This window comes from Salmo trutta, chromosome 19, assembly GCF_901001165.1.
Source record: "Salmo trutta chromosome 19, fSalTru1.1, whole genome shotgun sequence".
In the NCBI taxonomy this organism is placed as follows: Eukaryota; Metazoa; Chordata; class Actinopteri; order Salmoniformes; family Salmonidae; genus Salmo; species Salmo trutta.
The window spans coordinates 25,439,781-25,454,715 of NC_042975.1; the positions used below are offsets into that span (position 1 = coordinate 25,439,781).

At 44.8% G+C, this 14,935-nt stretch overlaps 1 pseudogene; it reads right to left on the reverse strand.

Annotated features, from left to right (window-relative positions):
• The window catches only part of LOC115154212 (NADPH--cytochrome P450 reductase-like), a 29,301-nt pseudogene that overhangs the window by 5,282 nt on the left and 9,084 nt on the right, over nt 1-14,935 (reverse strand).

Below are 14,935 nucleotides of genomic sequence, written 5' to 3' on the forward strand. Positions count from 1 at the left end.
GCAGCTAAAAATGTGAATTTACTGTGTTTTATTTATATTTCCACACTATGACGTTGGAATAATACTGTGAAATTGGGAAAATGATCATGCCCTTTTAGTGTAAGAGCTGTTTGCAAAGACTGCCTGAAATGTGGGATGGAGCTTTGGCCTGCCATCACCAGGTGGTAAATTGGTTAATAGACCAAAAGAAAGAGAGTTCCAAACCTAACAATAGTTTCAGTTTTCCAGACCAGACAGTCTTAGCAAAATTCTTGCTTGGGAAATTTTTATTTTTGACCATTTTAATTGAAAACAATCACAGTAAGGTACTTAATTTTTACCCAGAAATGATTTGATATTGAGATAAAAACAGCTGCATTGGACCTTTAATGGCATAGGACTTTTCATATAAAATATGAATAAAGAGCAGATACCTGATTTGGGAGCCTGAGATGTCCAGCTCTAAATGCATCAGATGTCGGTCGCCGGCTTGGTTCAGCTGGCGGTTAACCGCTACCGTGGCCAAGTAGGGGTTCTTAGCATCAAAAGGCCTCCAATGACAAATATACTGGAGTTATCACAAAGCTATTTCAGACAAATGGAGAAAAGTGCTACTGTTGTAAAAAGGGTTCGTCTAAAGGTCCAATAAATAACTAACATTTGAGAGGAGATTTCTAATATTAAGGATAAAATTCAAATTAAATGATCTGAGAAGACAGGTGAAGGCACTTTGGCCAAGGTCTATAGAGAGATTTAGTTTACACCTGTCTAGTTCTCTCAGATCAGTGCAGATGAAGGAAAAGAGAATTTAGACTATTGAGATGCACCCTAAAAGCACACCGTCTTTGCTGTTGGCATTGGGAAGATGGTGAGAATCATGTCAGCGTCATGGCAAAAGTCCTCCCTTTATTGCCCTGAACAACAATCATAATCTATTAATTCCATTCCATGACAACACAGCTCTGTCATTAAGCCTGATAGCTGAGCTCCCTACACCACTTCCTGTGTGTGTGAAGCTGTCAACTCACGGCTTCTGGGTCTCAAAGCTCTTGAGGCGACCCATCTCCCCAGTATACACCTTATTCATGTTGATGTCAGTTGGGAACACCAACTCGTACTGCCGGATGCTAAAGGAGAGGAAGAAACGGACAGGTGGTTACTTCCTGCTCCGCATCTCGACCACTCATGATCACACACCTTTGAAGTCTAAAAATAACTTGTCAGTGCAGCTAAGGGCCGATATCAAATCAAACTTTATTTGTCACATGCGCCAAATACAACAAGTGTAGAGCTTACGGTGAAATGCTTACTTACAAGCCCTTAACCAACAGTGCAGTTCAAGAAATGTTAAGAAAATATTTACCAAATAAACTAAAGTAAAAAAGAATTAAAAGTAACACAATAACATAACAATAATGAGGCTACATACAGAGGGTACCAGTACCGAGTCAGTGTGCGGGGGTACAGGTTAGATGAGGTCATTTGTAGATGTAGGTAGGGGTGAAGTGACTATGCATAGATAATAACAGCAAGTATCAACAAATGGAAGGGGGGGGGGTAAATGTAAATAGTCCGGTGGCCATTTGTTCAGCAGTCTTGTGGCTTGGGGGTAGAAGCTATTAAGGAGCCTTTTGGTCCTAGACTTGGCGCTCCGGTACTGTTTTTGCCGTGAGGTAGCAGAGAAAACAGTCTATGACTTGGGGACTGGAGTCTCTTACAATTTTATGGGCTTTCCTCTGACAACGCCTATTATATAGGTCCTGGAATGCAGGAAGCTTGGCTCCAGTTATGAACTGGCCCGTACACACTACCCTCTGTAGCGCCTTACGGTCAGATGGCGATCGGTTACCATACCAGGCGGTGATTCAACTGGTCAGGATGCTCTCAATGGTGCAGCTGTAGAACTTTTTGAGGATCTGGTAACCCATACCAAATCTTTTCAGTCTCCTGAGGGGGAAAAGGTTTTGTCGTGCCCTCTTCACGATTGTCTTGGTGTGTTTGGACCATGATAGATTGTTGGTGATGTGGACACCAAGGAACTTGAAACTCTCGACCCGCTCCACTACAGCCCCGTCGATGTTAATGGGGCCCTGTTCGGCCCTCCTTTTCCTGTAGTCCACGATCAGCTCCTTTGTCTTGCTCACATTGAGGGAGAGGTTGTTGTCCTGGCACCACGGCCAGTTCTCTGACCTCCTCCCTATAGGCCGCCTCATCGATGTCGGTGATCAGGCCTACCACTGTTGTGTCATCAGCAAACTTAATGATGGAATTGGAGTCGTGTTTGGCCACGCAGTCGTGGGTGAACAGGGAGTACAGGAGGGACTAAGTACACACCCCTGGGGGACTCCAGTATTGAGGATCAACGTGGCAGACATGTTATTGCCTAATCAAATCAAATTAAATGTATTTATATAGCCCTTCTTACATCAGCTGATATCTCAAAGTGCTGTACAGAAACCCAGCCTAAAACCCCAAACAGCAAGCAATGCAGGTGTAGAAGCACCTGGGGGCGGCCCGTCAGGAAGTCTAGGATCCAGTTGGAGAGGGAGGTGTTTAGTCCCAGGGTCCTTAGCTTAGTGATGAGCTTCGTGGGCACTATGGTGTTGAACACTGAGCTGTAGTCAATGAACAGCATTCTCACATAGGTGTTCCTTTTGTCCATGTCGGAAAGGGCAGTGTGGAGTGCAATTGAGATTGCGTCATCTGTGGATCTGTTGGGGCGGTATGCGAATTGGAGTGGGTCTAGGGTATCCAGGAGGATGCTGTTGATGTGAGCCATGACCAGCCTTTCAAAGCACTTCATGGCTACCAACGTGAGTGTTACAGGGGCGGTAATCATTTAGGAAGGTTACCTTCGCTTCCTTTGGCACAGGGGACTATGGTGGTCTGCTTGAAACATGTTGGTATTACAGATTCAGTCAGGGAGAGGTTAAAAATGTCAGTGAAGACACTTGCCAGTTGATCCGCGCATGCTATGAGTACACGTCCTGGTAATCCGTCTGGATATGGACAGCCACATATGCTTTTAGTGGGGTTCGCTCTCTGTGATGCAAATGCTATGATGCTTGTGCGTATGGTAAAAGGGTTGGATGCCATGCAGAGCAGAGTGAAAGGACTCAAAGCACAGGGGAGACATTCATGTCGGGCACTATTATGCATGCAAACAGAATTTGAAATGGAAATGTGCCGTTGTTTAACCAAATGTGTGGACGGTCATTTAGGTTTGTTATTTGCAGTTGAAGCTTTATGGTTGTTTTTCTGAAAACATGCAAACAATGTCAGGGTCTATCAAACATGAATTAATCAATTGTTTAATATATCTGATATGTCCAGTATTCATAGCTGGTGATATTACCAAGATCCCTTGTTCTGTATTGAATTGGAATACAAAGTAAAACATTATGGGCCGGTTACCCAGACACAGATTAAGCCTAGTCCTGGACTATATAGCTTTTCAAAGGAGAATCTCAATTGAGAATATTTTTTTATCCTGAACTAGGCTTAATCTGTTTCTGGGAAACCAGCACTCTAGGTCATACTTTTTTTATAAAAGGAAGCACATCTGCTCCTAAAGCTCCATAGTAAATATCTCTAGTTGGCAACAAGTCTGAGTCTGACCAGGAGAGAGAGAGGGGGTAGCCAACTAGCTATTACCTGGTGTCATCTCCTGTGGCCTCCACCCCAAAGTGTTCACACACAGCAGGCCAGAACTGCTCCTTCCATGATACAAAGTCTTCCTCAAGGCTGGGAAAGAGGGTTAGACAGACATAGAACACAGTCATAGGATATTTTGATAAGATAAATACATACATACATATTTATGAATATGGATTCATTTAGTACTCACTTGCCATCATCGTCTCCCATTCCCAGGTCATAGATCCTCCTGCCACCCAGCTCTTCCAGTCTCTTGTCTGTATACTTTCCCATTGCATTGAAGTGCTCATATGTTTTATTCCCCAAGCCAAACACCTGCAGAGTTCAAAGGCGGCCGCTATCAGCTATCATAGTAGATCAAAAATAATTAACTACATATAAATGTAAAGCTTCCATGATGTACAGTACCAGTCAAAAGTTTGGACACACCTACTCATTCAAGGGGTTCTTTATTTGTACTATTTTCTACATTGTAGAATAATAGTGAAGACATCAAAACTATTAAATAACACATATGGAATCATGTAGTAACCAAAAAAGTGTTAAACAAATCAAAATATATTACACATTTGAGATTCTTCAAAGTAGCCACCATTTACCTTGATGACAGCTTTACATACTCTTGGCATTCTCTCAACCAGCTTCATGAGGTCACCTGGAACGCATTTCAATTAACAGGTGTGCCTTGTTAAAAAGTATTTCCTTCTTAATGTGTTTGAGCCAATCAATTGTGTTGTATATCACCCCCCCCCCCCCCCCCCCCCCAGAGTTCAAGTAACAGACACATCTCAAAATAAACTGTTCAGAGGAGACTGCGTGAAATCAGGTCTTCGTGGTCAAATTGCTGCAAAGAAACCACTACTAAAGGACACCAATAAGAAGAGACTTCCTTGGGCCAAGAAACACGAACAATGGACATAAGCAATGGACACTGTCCTTCGGTCTGATGAGTCCAAATTTGAGATTTTTGGTTCCAACCGCCATGTCTTTGTGAGACGCAGAATAGGTGAACGGATGATCTCTGCATGTGTGATTCCCACCGTGAAGTATGGAGGAGGAGGTGTGATGGTGCTTTGCTGGTGACGCTGTCAGTGATTTATTTAGAATTCAAGGCACACTTAACCAGCATGGCTACCAGAGAATTTTGCAGCGATACGCCATTCCATCTTGTTTGTGCTTAGTGGGACTATCATTTGTTTTTCAACAGGACAACAACCCAACACACCTCCAGGCTATGTAAAGGCTATTTGACCAAGAAGGAGAGTGATGGAGTGCTGCATCAGATGACCTGGCCTCCACAATCACCTGACCTCAAGCCGATTGTGATGGTTTGAGTTGAGTTGAAGGAAAAGCAGCCAACAAGTGCTCAGCATATGTGGGAACTCCTTCAAGACGGTTGGAAAAGCATTCCAGGTGAGGCTGGTTGAGAGAATCTCAAGAGTGTGCAAAGCTGTCATCAAGGCAAAGGGTGGCTAGTTTGAATAATCTCAAATCTTTTTGGATTTGTTAACCACTTTTTTGGTTACTACATGATTTAATATGTGTTATTTCATAGTTTTGATGTCTTCATTATTATTCTACAATATAGAAAATAGTAAAAAAAAAAAAAAAACCTTGAATGAGTAGGTGTGTCCAAACTTTTGACTGGTACTGTAGGTCTAGTAGGGCCTATATCATGATGCAAACCTGAGTTGACTGTAAATGCAGTAATACCCTATCTCCTCATGTCCAAGCTGTACATTTACTCAATTACACCATATGGATCAGATCTGTAATCTAAGTGGCTTTCTATGGCTGGATGCACAACAAATGTCAAGACCAAGAAAACATGTATTTCCCAGATAAAACGTCACAACCACATCACGATGCCGTCTCAGGAGTCGCACAGTGAGACCCAGAGGAATCCATGGTTAACATTGTTCAGTAGTGATGTCAATGAGAAAACACTCCAAAATGGAGACTCCCAATGTCTCCAAGCCACAAGCTGCCAGTGCTCTCCTGCTCCAGCCTTGAGGTTGGTCAGGCCCAGAGCTTTGTTTGGCAGGACCACATGTTTCCAGTTGGTTAGTGAGTTTGGAGGGAAGTGGCGCACTGTAGTAAAGTGTGGATTCCAGCAGAGCCTTTCAGAGCCTTATACGTGGACATCTCAATCCCTACCTCCCCTTCAATGGAGATGCAATATGACTTATTCTGTGTGGATCCTGTCATAGCTAAACATGCTGCGCCGCACACCAATGTTGATGCCCATGCACCTTGATGCACCTACTACAGATCAATCTCAATACTAAATTGACAGCAAAATACCAACCGCAAAGTTGACTCTGTTCAGTTCCTCATCGGTCTCCTGCATCCAGTCGTAGAAGTCCTGAGCGTTGTCTGTGGGGTCCCCCTCCCCATAGGTGGCCATGCAGAACACAGCCAGGGAGTTGTCGATCTCCACAAGACGAGGCAGCTCTGACTGAGGAGAGAAAAGAAAGAAAAATACATTGGAAATTGAAACAGGATTCGTTCACCAAACAGCTCTCAGGATGCAACAATCAAGTCATTAGCTCTCCTAATGTTATTAATATAATAAATATCCAATTACATTTTTGGATTTAACTTGAAATGAACAAAAATACATTCTAAGACTAAACTTGAAATAAACAAGAACCTAAATATTCACCACAAAGCTACTGGAGGTTACATGCGGTATGTAGAACACTGAGACAATATAAATAGTGTACTATACACATGTAAAGTCAATGGGATTAAGTACCATGTCATTTTCTTCAAGGTCAGCTGACATGCCGCTCATTCCGTAGCGCTGGGCGTCTTTGGCCAATCGGCCGCAGAACTCCTCAGCTGTGCCCGTCTGGGAGCCATAGAACACCACCATGTTCCTGTTCTGGAGAGGCAGATGGCATCATCAGCAGTCATCCTACATTATAGAGGACTTCTCAGCTGGACCCATTAGGAACATTGCTTACATCCGCTATGACAGGCTCATTGTCCTCCCTCCCTCCCAAAAGCCTGGGAGGAATGAGAGAGCCTCAGGGTCAGTAGCGTCAGTCCAACATCACACACACACAAACATATATTTATTTTGTCTCCATATTATGTCAATATCCGATAAGCTACCAGGGAAAGGGCTAAGAATAGCCCATATTAATATATGTAGCCTTAGAAATAATGTTAATGAAATAAATAACTTGCTAACATCAGATAACATTCATACTGGCCATATCTGAAACTAATTTATATAATTATAGGATACAACAGTAGCAATACAGAGATATAACATCTACAGAATAGACAGGAATGCCTATCGGGGAGGTGTTGCTGTATATCTTCAGAGCCATATTTCTGTAAAACTTAGGATCTCATGTCAAATGTTGTTAAAGTGTTGTAGTTGCAAGTTCACCTGCTTCATCAAGCCTCTTCTTTTAGGTAGCTGTTAAAGGCCACCAAGTTCTAACAGTCAGTATTTGGATAATATGTGTGCAATGTGTAACGTTCGTCGCCTGGTGACGAGGAAGCGGACCAAAACGCAGCTGGGAGCGAACACATATTTATTCTTTACACTGAATTAAACACGTACACAAAATCAAGAAAATGCCGATACGTTACTTGCTCAAAAACAAAGAGACAACACCCCACATACAGCGTGGGGAAAACAGCAACTTAAATGTGATCCCAATCAGAGACAATTAGCGACAGCTGTCTCTGATTGGGAATCGACAGAACCCAACATAGAAATAACCCACCTAGAGCCAACACAAGGCTAAAACGTAAACATAAAACAAACCATGGAAAAATACCCAACATGACACACCCTGACCCAAAATACCCGAGTTCACCTGGTCAGGGCGTGACAGAACCCCCCCCCCAACGGTGCGTACTCCCGGCGCACTAAACTTAAGTCTATTAGGGGGGGGACCCGGGTGGGCGCCTCACCCTCGGTGGAGGCTCTGGCCCCGGGCGTGTTCTTTCCCCCGCCTTCACCTTAACCCTACCCCTCTGACCCGGACTGGACCACTGTGGAGCGGCATGCTCAGGCTCCGGAGCGGAGCCGTCGACCGGAACAGGAACGGGCCGGACAGGACTATGGACACGCACCGTGGGCTTGGTGCGGGGAACAGGAACGGGCCGGACAGGACTATGGACACGCACCGTGGGCTTGGTGCGGGGAACAGGAACGGGCCGGACAGGGGACACGCACCACTAACCTGGTGCGGGGAGCAGGAATGGGCCGGGCTGGGGACACGCACCACTAACCTGGTGCGGGGAGCAGGAATGGGCCGGGCTGGGGACACGCACCACTAACCTGATGCGGGGAGCAGGAACGGGCCGGACAGGACTGGGGACACGCACCACTAACCTGGTGTGGGGAGCAGGGACGGGCCGGACAGGACTGTGAACACGCACCGTAGGCTTGGTGCGGGGAACAGGAACGGGCCAGACAGGACTGTGAACACATACTGGTGACCTGAAGCGTGGAGCCGGTTTAGCCACTCGTCCTGGCTGGATGCCCATCCTAGCACGGCATGTGCTGGGCATGTCCACCGGACGCACCGGGCTGTACTGGCGACACAGCGCGCAACTCCGCTTCCCATGGCTTGGTGCGGGGAGCAGGGACGGGCCGGGCAGGACTGTGGACACGCACCGTGGGCTTGGTGCGGGGAACAGGAACGGGCCAGACAGGACTGTGAACACGCACTGGTGAACTGAAGCGTGGAGCCGGTTTAGCCACTCGTCCTGGCTGGATGCCCATCCTAGCACGGCATGTGCTGGGCATGTCCACCGGACGCACCGGGCTGTGCGGGCGCACTGGCGACACAGCGCGCAACTCCGCATACCATGGCTCCTCCTCCAGATCTTCCCTCTGCAGGTCCTCAATCAACTGCCTCATCATCTTCATCTCTTCCTCCGCCGTCATCCCCCACGAGAGCAGTGGTCTGGGCTCTTCCTCTGCCCTTCCGGACCACCCCATTAGCCCCCCCAAAAAATGTTCTTGGGGGTGTCTTCCGGGCCTCCTTGACCGCCGCCTGCGACTCCTTCCACCGGCTGGCTTTACCTCCTCGACCTGGGAATCCTTCCGCCAGGGTCCTTTCCCCGACTTGATCTCCTCCCAGGTCCAGAACTCCTTCCCCTCGCGAGCCCATCTCTTGGGCTCCTTTTCCTCCCGCTGCTTGGTCCTGGTTCGGTGGGGTGTTCTGTAACGTTCGTCGCCTGGTGACGAGGAAGCGGACCAAAACGCAGCTGGGAGCGAACACATATTTATTCTTTACACTGAATTAAACACGTACACAAAATCAAGAAAATGCCGATACGTTACTTGCTCAAAAACAAAGAGACAACACCCCACATACAGCGTGGGGAAAACAGCAACTTAAATGTGATCCCAATCAGAGACAATTAGCAACAGCTGGTCAGGGCGTGACACAATGCTTGATAAATGTCTGTGATGTTAACAGAGAGGTCTATTTTCTGGGTGACTTGAACATTGACTGGTTTGCAACTAGCTGTCCTTTCAAGAGGAAGCTTCTAACTGTGACTAATGCCTTAATACGACCCAAGTTATCACTCAAACAACTAGAGTGCATACCAATAGTGTTGGATCTGTGACATCCACTTGTATTGATCATATATTCACTAATGCTGCAGAGCTTTTCTGCAAAGCAATATCAATTTCCATTGGTTGTAGTGACCATAATATTGTGGCAATAAGAAGGAAAGCCAGGTCCCAAAGTTTGGGCCCAAAGTAATTTATTAGAGATCATACAAAATGTTTTCAAAGGACTCTTGTTGAAGATGCAAAACATGTATGTTGGTGTATTAGGAAGTGAATCCAGATGCAGCACTGGAAGTATATATAAAAAATTTAAAAATCCAGCACTGGAAGCTTTGTAAAATAATGAATGCCAATTGTTGACAAACATGCGCCTGTTAAGAAACTAACTGTGAGAACTGTTAGAGCCCCCTGGATTTATTATGAAATTGAAAAAAATTGTTGTTCAAAGAAATTATGCAAAAGTTGTGGCAAACAAGTCAGGCTGCTCAGCAGATTGGTTTATATTCTGTAAATTGAGAAATGTTGTGACTAAACTTAACAAAAATATCAAGAAATTATATTACCAAACACAATGGAAAAGAGACTTTGGAGTACCGTAAATTATACTGAACAAAAATATAAACCCAACATGTAAAATGTTGGTCCCATGTTTCACGAGCTGAAATAAAAAAAGCTTAATTCTCTAAAATGTTGTGCACAAATTTGTTTACATCCCTGTTAGTGAGCATTTCTCATTTGCCAAGATAATCCATCCACCTGACAGGTGTTGCATATCAAGAAGCTGATTAAACAGCATGATGATTACACAGATGCAGCTTGTGTTGGGGACAATAAAAGGCCATTCTAAAATGTGCTGTTTTGAGGGAGCATGCAGTTGGTATGCTGATAGCAGGAATGTCCACCAGAGCTGTTGACAGAGAATTTAATGTTAATTTCTCTATCATAAACCGCCTCCAACGTCATTTTAGAGAATTTGACAGTACGTCTAACCGGGCTCACAACCGCAGACCAAGTGTATGATGTCGTGTGGTTGAGCGGTTTGCACGTTGTGAACAGAGTTCCCCATGGTGGTGGTGGTGGGGTTAAGGTAAGGGCAGGCATAAGCTACGGACAACGAGCACAATTGCATTCTATTGATGGAAATTGCACTTTGGTGCCGTAACCGACTTCAGTGGGAAAATGTTCACCTTCGATGACAACTGGCATGCTGGAGAAGTGTGCTCTGCACAGATTAATCCCGGTTTCAACTGTACCGGGCAGATGGCAGACAGCGTGTATGGGGTGGGGTTATGGTATTGGCAGGCATAAGCTACTCACAACAAACACAATTGCATTTTATCGATGGCAATTTGAATGCACAGAGATACCGTGATGAGATCCTGAGGCCCATTGTCATGCCATTAATCCGCCGCCGTTACCTTTCAGCATGATAATGCACGGCCCCATTTCTCAAGGATTTGTACACAATTCCTGGAAGCTGAAAATGTCCCTGTTCTTCCATGGCCTGCATACTCAGACATATCACCCTTTGAGCATGTTTGGGATGCTCTGGATCGACAGCATGTTCCAGGTCCCACCAATATTCAGAGGAGTGGGAAAACATTCCACAATCAACAGCCTGATGAACTCTATGCGAAGGAGATGTCGCAGGAGATGTCACGCTGCATGAGGCAAATGGTGGTCACACCAGATACTAACTGGTTTTCTGATCCACGCACCTACCTTTTTTTAAGGTATCTGTGACCAACACATGCATATCTATTTTCCCAGTCATGTGAAATCCATAGATCAGGGCCTAATGAATTTATTTAAATTGACTGATTTCCTTATTCGAACTGTAACTCAGTAAAATCTTTGAAATTGTTGCATGTTGCGTTTATATTTTTGTTCAGTATATATCATGGGCAGAAACCCCAATTAATCTCCATCGTTCATTGAAGTTGATGGGTCATTTATAACAAAACCTTTCAATATTGCCAATCGTTACAATGACTATTTCACTAGTAAAGTGGAAAAACTCAGAAGTGAAATGACAACATTAAACAGTGAACCATCATATTTTTATATAAAAGATCTAATAATGAAAGAGAAGGATTGTTGTTTTGAATTTGGTCAAGTTAGATTGGGAGGTGGAAAAACGATTGTTATCCATCAATAAAGATAAGCCACCAGGTACAGACAACCTTGATGGGAAACTTTTGAAAATGGTATCAGACTGTATTGCCACCCCTATTTGCTAGATCTTTAACCAAAGCCTAAAAGCAGCGATTCTCAACTCGTGGGTTGCGACCCATGGTTTTGAATGGGTCGTGAGCGTAAAAAAAGTATTTATAAAAAAATATATTAATACAAAAAAATACTCCATTCCGAACTTAAATGACTAAAACCAGGTAGAAAGTGTGTAAAAATGATAATGAACCTATACTTCTAAATAATTTAACCTCAACTATTTTTCTTCAATCGCAGTATCACAAAAGCTAATATCGTCCATATATACCCTGACTAGAAACCACATGTTTTAATATGACAGTCACCAAAGCAAGTTAAGTGGCATATAGCCTACATATCCATTTACTAAATAAATAGACATCATTTTGTCTAAACGAATTGCTTTCTACGTACGACACAGCATTTAGCATAAAGCTACTAACCGTTTTCTTCATTTTCTCAATGAAGCTGGTTTCTCGCTGTGGGGTGACTCTGGAGAAAAAGACAAAGCAGATGTTAAAGGCAAACATCCACATGTTAACTTAGTCAGTCAATGTACTAAATGGCTAATTCACTGCCTCGTAAATAAGAGGCCATTTGAGGAGGGAGAGCAGAACATGTTTTTACTCTGACATTCTCAACCCCTTCTGACCCCATGGGAGAGATTTTCGTATGAGTCACACCCACTTGCTAACATGTACCACAGTACGAAAATCCCTTCACAAGTCATGGAAAAGCAGAACAGAAATAGCTCAGTTGATCATTGGTAAAAACGTTGAACAAAGACAGTAACTGCGTGTAAAACTCACCAATGAAAATAACATGTCAATTGTCAATGAAATGTGTGCTCCTTAGCAAAGAACATTGGAGGTATCATTTCAAGTTATGCGCTTGCAACAAATAATTATCAAGAGGAAGTCCTTCAAGAAGTGACAATTGTTGAATTTGGTGAAAGTATCTTAAGAAAACTGTTAGCCTACTTGTACTGCACACACCTGTAATTCAGACTATAGCCTTTTTGATGACAGGATATCATAATCTTAACATTCTGCAATATTGATTGTTATTTCTAAAACACTGGGAAGCAGCCTGGGAAGCTGAAGTGCAAATTAGCTAATCAAGTCTAATCTTTTTCAACAGTAACACACATTTCCCTGAAGAGCATCAACATGATAGACAGTGAACAGAGCATAGTTGAACAAGCTGTCACACACACACACACACACACACACACACACACACACACACACACACACACACACACACACACACACACACACACACACACACACACACACACACACACACACAGAGCGACTGACCTGGCTGCTGCTTCCTGTCTTTCTTTGGGCAGAGGGAACACACATCCCATGGCTAGAGGCAGTGTTCTCCAGCGCCCCACAGAACCCTTGTCTGATCCACAGTGGGACACAATCCAATAAAGCAGTTGAGGAAGAAGCCCCCTCAGGACGGACTAAGGGCTGGCCTCACCATAGTGAATTATGCCGATGCAGGAGCGACTCTGTCTCTCACTGAACATACGCCCCCCCCCCCGCACACACACACCCCACCCGAGCGCACTCTCTTAATCAAAACACGCAGGCAGCCATGGTTGTTATTCAGCCACAGAAGCCTCTCGCTGGCTGGCCAGGCAACTCCAGGGCATGTGTTTTCCTCAGAGCAGCAGTCAGAGCCATGGATGTACGTGCTGCTGTTAGCTGCTCTCACCACCACTCAGCATGGGCGCCACTGACATCTGGCAGCAAGGCTGGGAAGGCACTGACAGTAATAGCATGACATTTCCCTTAAAGCCCTTCAAGCAGAGCAGCCGACAACACACACAATGCAAAAAAAAACTGACATGCTCCTGCACACGCACACACAAACACACACACACCAACACTCTGACACACTCACTACATCCCTCCTCTTTTCCTCTACAGTCTGTAGGGACTAGACCACCCGAGTCACCCTGGCAACCATTAACAGCATAAATGTAGTTTTTCTTTTTAAAGAGAGATGAGGTAAGGCAGAGCTGAATGAGGCACATTTCAAACCCCTGAGCTGTGAGTGTATCACTATGGTTACCTCATTTATCAGAAAAGGTTGCCATTTGTGACACGGCTCTGCTCCATTCATGCTCCCTAAAAGGCAAATTAGGGATGGCTTCCGCAGAAGAGAGGCTGAACAGAGAATACTGCTGGACTTTGGCCTCAACTTTCCACCTTGGAGAGCATTCAAAGGGAAAGAGCATCCGTTGGGTCTTCTGGCACACTGGGGAAATGTCCAAAATGGGCTGTGTAGAAGACCAAAGACAAAAAGAGTGCACAAAGACAGTGTCTTCTTCTCCAGCAAAAAAGGACCACAGTGAAATGCGAGCCAGCACAAGGAAACTCCAAGGTAGTTCTCCCTTTTCCTGCACTCCCCAAAACCTTTTCCTGGAATTTTCATAGCTTCAGTTGTGGGCCATTTCCTCCTCCTGCATATTTCCTTCAAAGGGGTTTTGGTGGTGCGGAGGGGAGGGGAGCCAGGGGATAACACAGAGGGAGAGATGGAGATGAGAAAGAGAGAGAGGAGAACGAGAAAGAGAGAGAGGAGAACGAGAAAGAGAGAAAGGGAGAGGAAAGAGAGAAAGGGAGAGGAAAGAGAGAAAGGGAGAGAGGAAAAGAGAGAAAGGGGAGAGAGGAAAGAGAGAAAGGGAGAGAGGAAAGAGAGAAAGGGAGAGGAAAGAGAGAAAGGGAGAGGAAAGAGAGAAAGGGAGAGAGGAAAGAGAGAAAGGGAGAGAGGAAAGAGAGAAAGGGAGAGAGGAAAGAGAGAAAGGGAGAGCAGAAAGAGAGAAAGGGAGAGCAGAAAGAGAGAAAGGGAGAGCAGAAAGAGAGAAAGGGAGAGCAGAAAGAGAGAAAGGGAGAGCAGAAAGAGAGAAAGGGAGAGAAGAAAGAGAGAAAGGGAGAGCAGAAAGAGAGAAAGGGAGAGCAGAAAGAGAGAAAGGGAGAGAAGAAAGAGAGAAAGGGAGAGCAGAAAGAGAGAAAGGGAGAGGAAGAGAGAAAGGGAGAGAGGAAAGAGAGAAAGGGAGAGAGGAAAGAGAGAAAGGGAGAGAGGAAAGAGAGAAAGGGAGAGGAAAGAGAGAAAGGGAGAGAGGAAAGAGAGAAAGGGAGAGAGGAAAGAGAGACAACCCATGACCATTAATTCCTTGAAGTATTTACATTGTATATAACAAACAAGTAATAGCGTAACCATCATCCATGTACATTTTGTTGTTTATTTATTAGCCATTCTCTCTTTTTCTTTTTAGAATTTTTTATAATATAAACTGGATGCAGTCTATCACAGTGCCATCCGTTTTGTCACCAAAGCCCCATACACTACCCACCATTGCGACCTGTACGCTCTCGTTGGCTGGCTCTCGCTTCATACTCGTCGCCAAACCCACTGGCTCCAGGTCATCTACAAGACCCTGCTAGGTAAAGTTCCCCCTTATCTCAGCTCGCTGGTCACCATAGCAGCACCCACTCGTAGCATCCAGCGCTCTCACTGGAC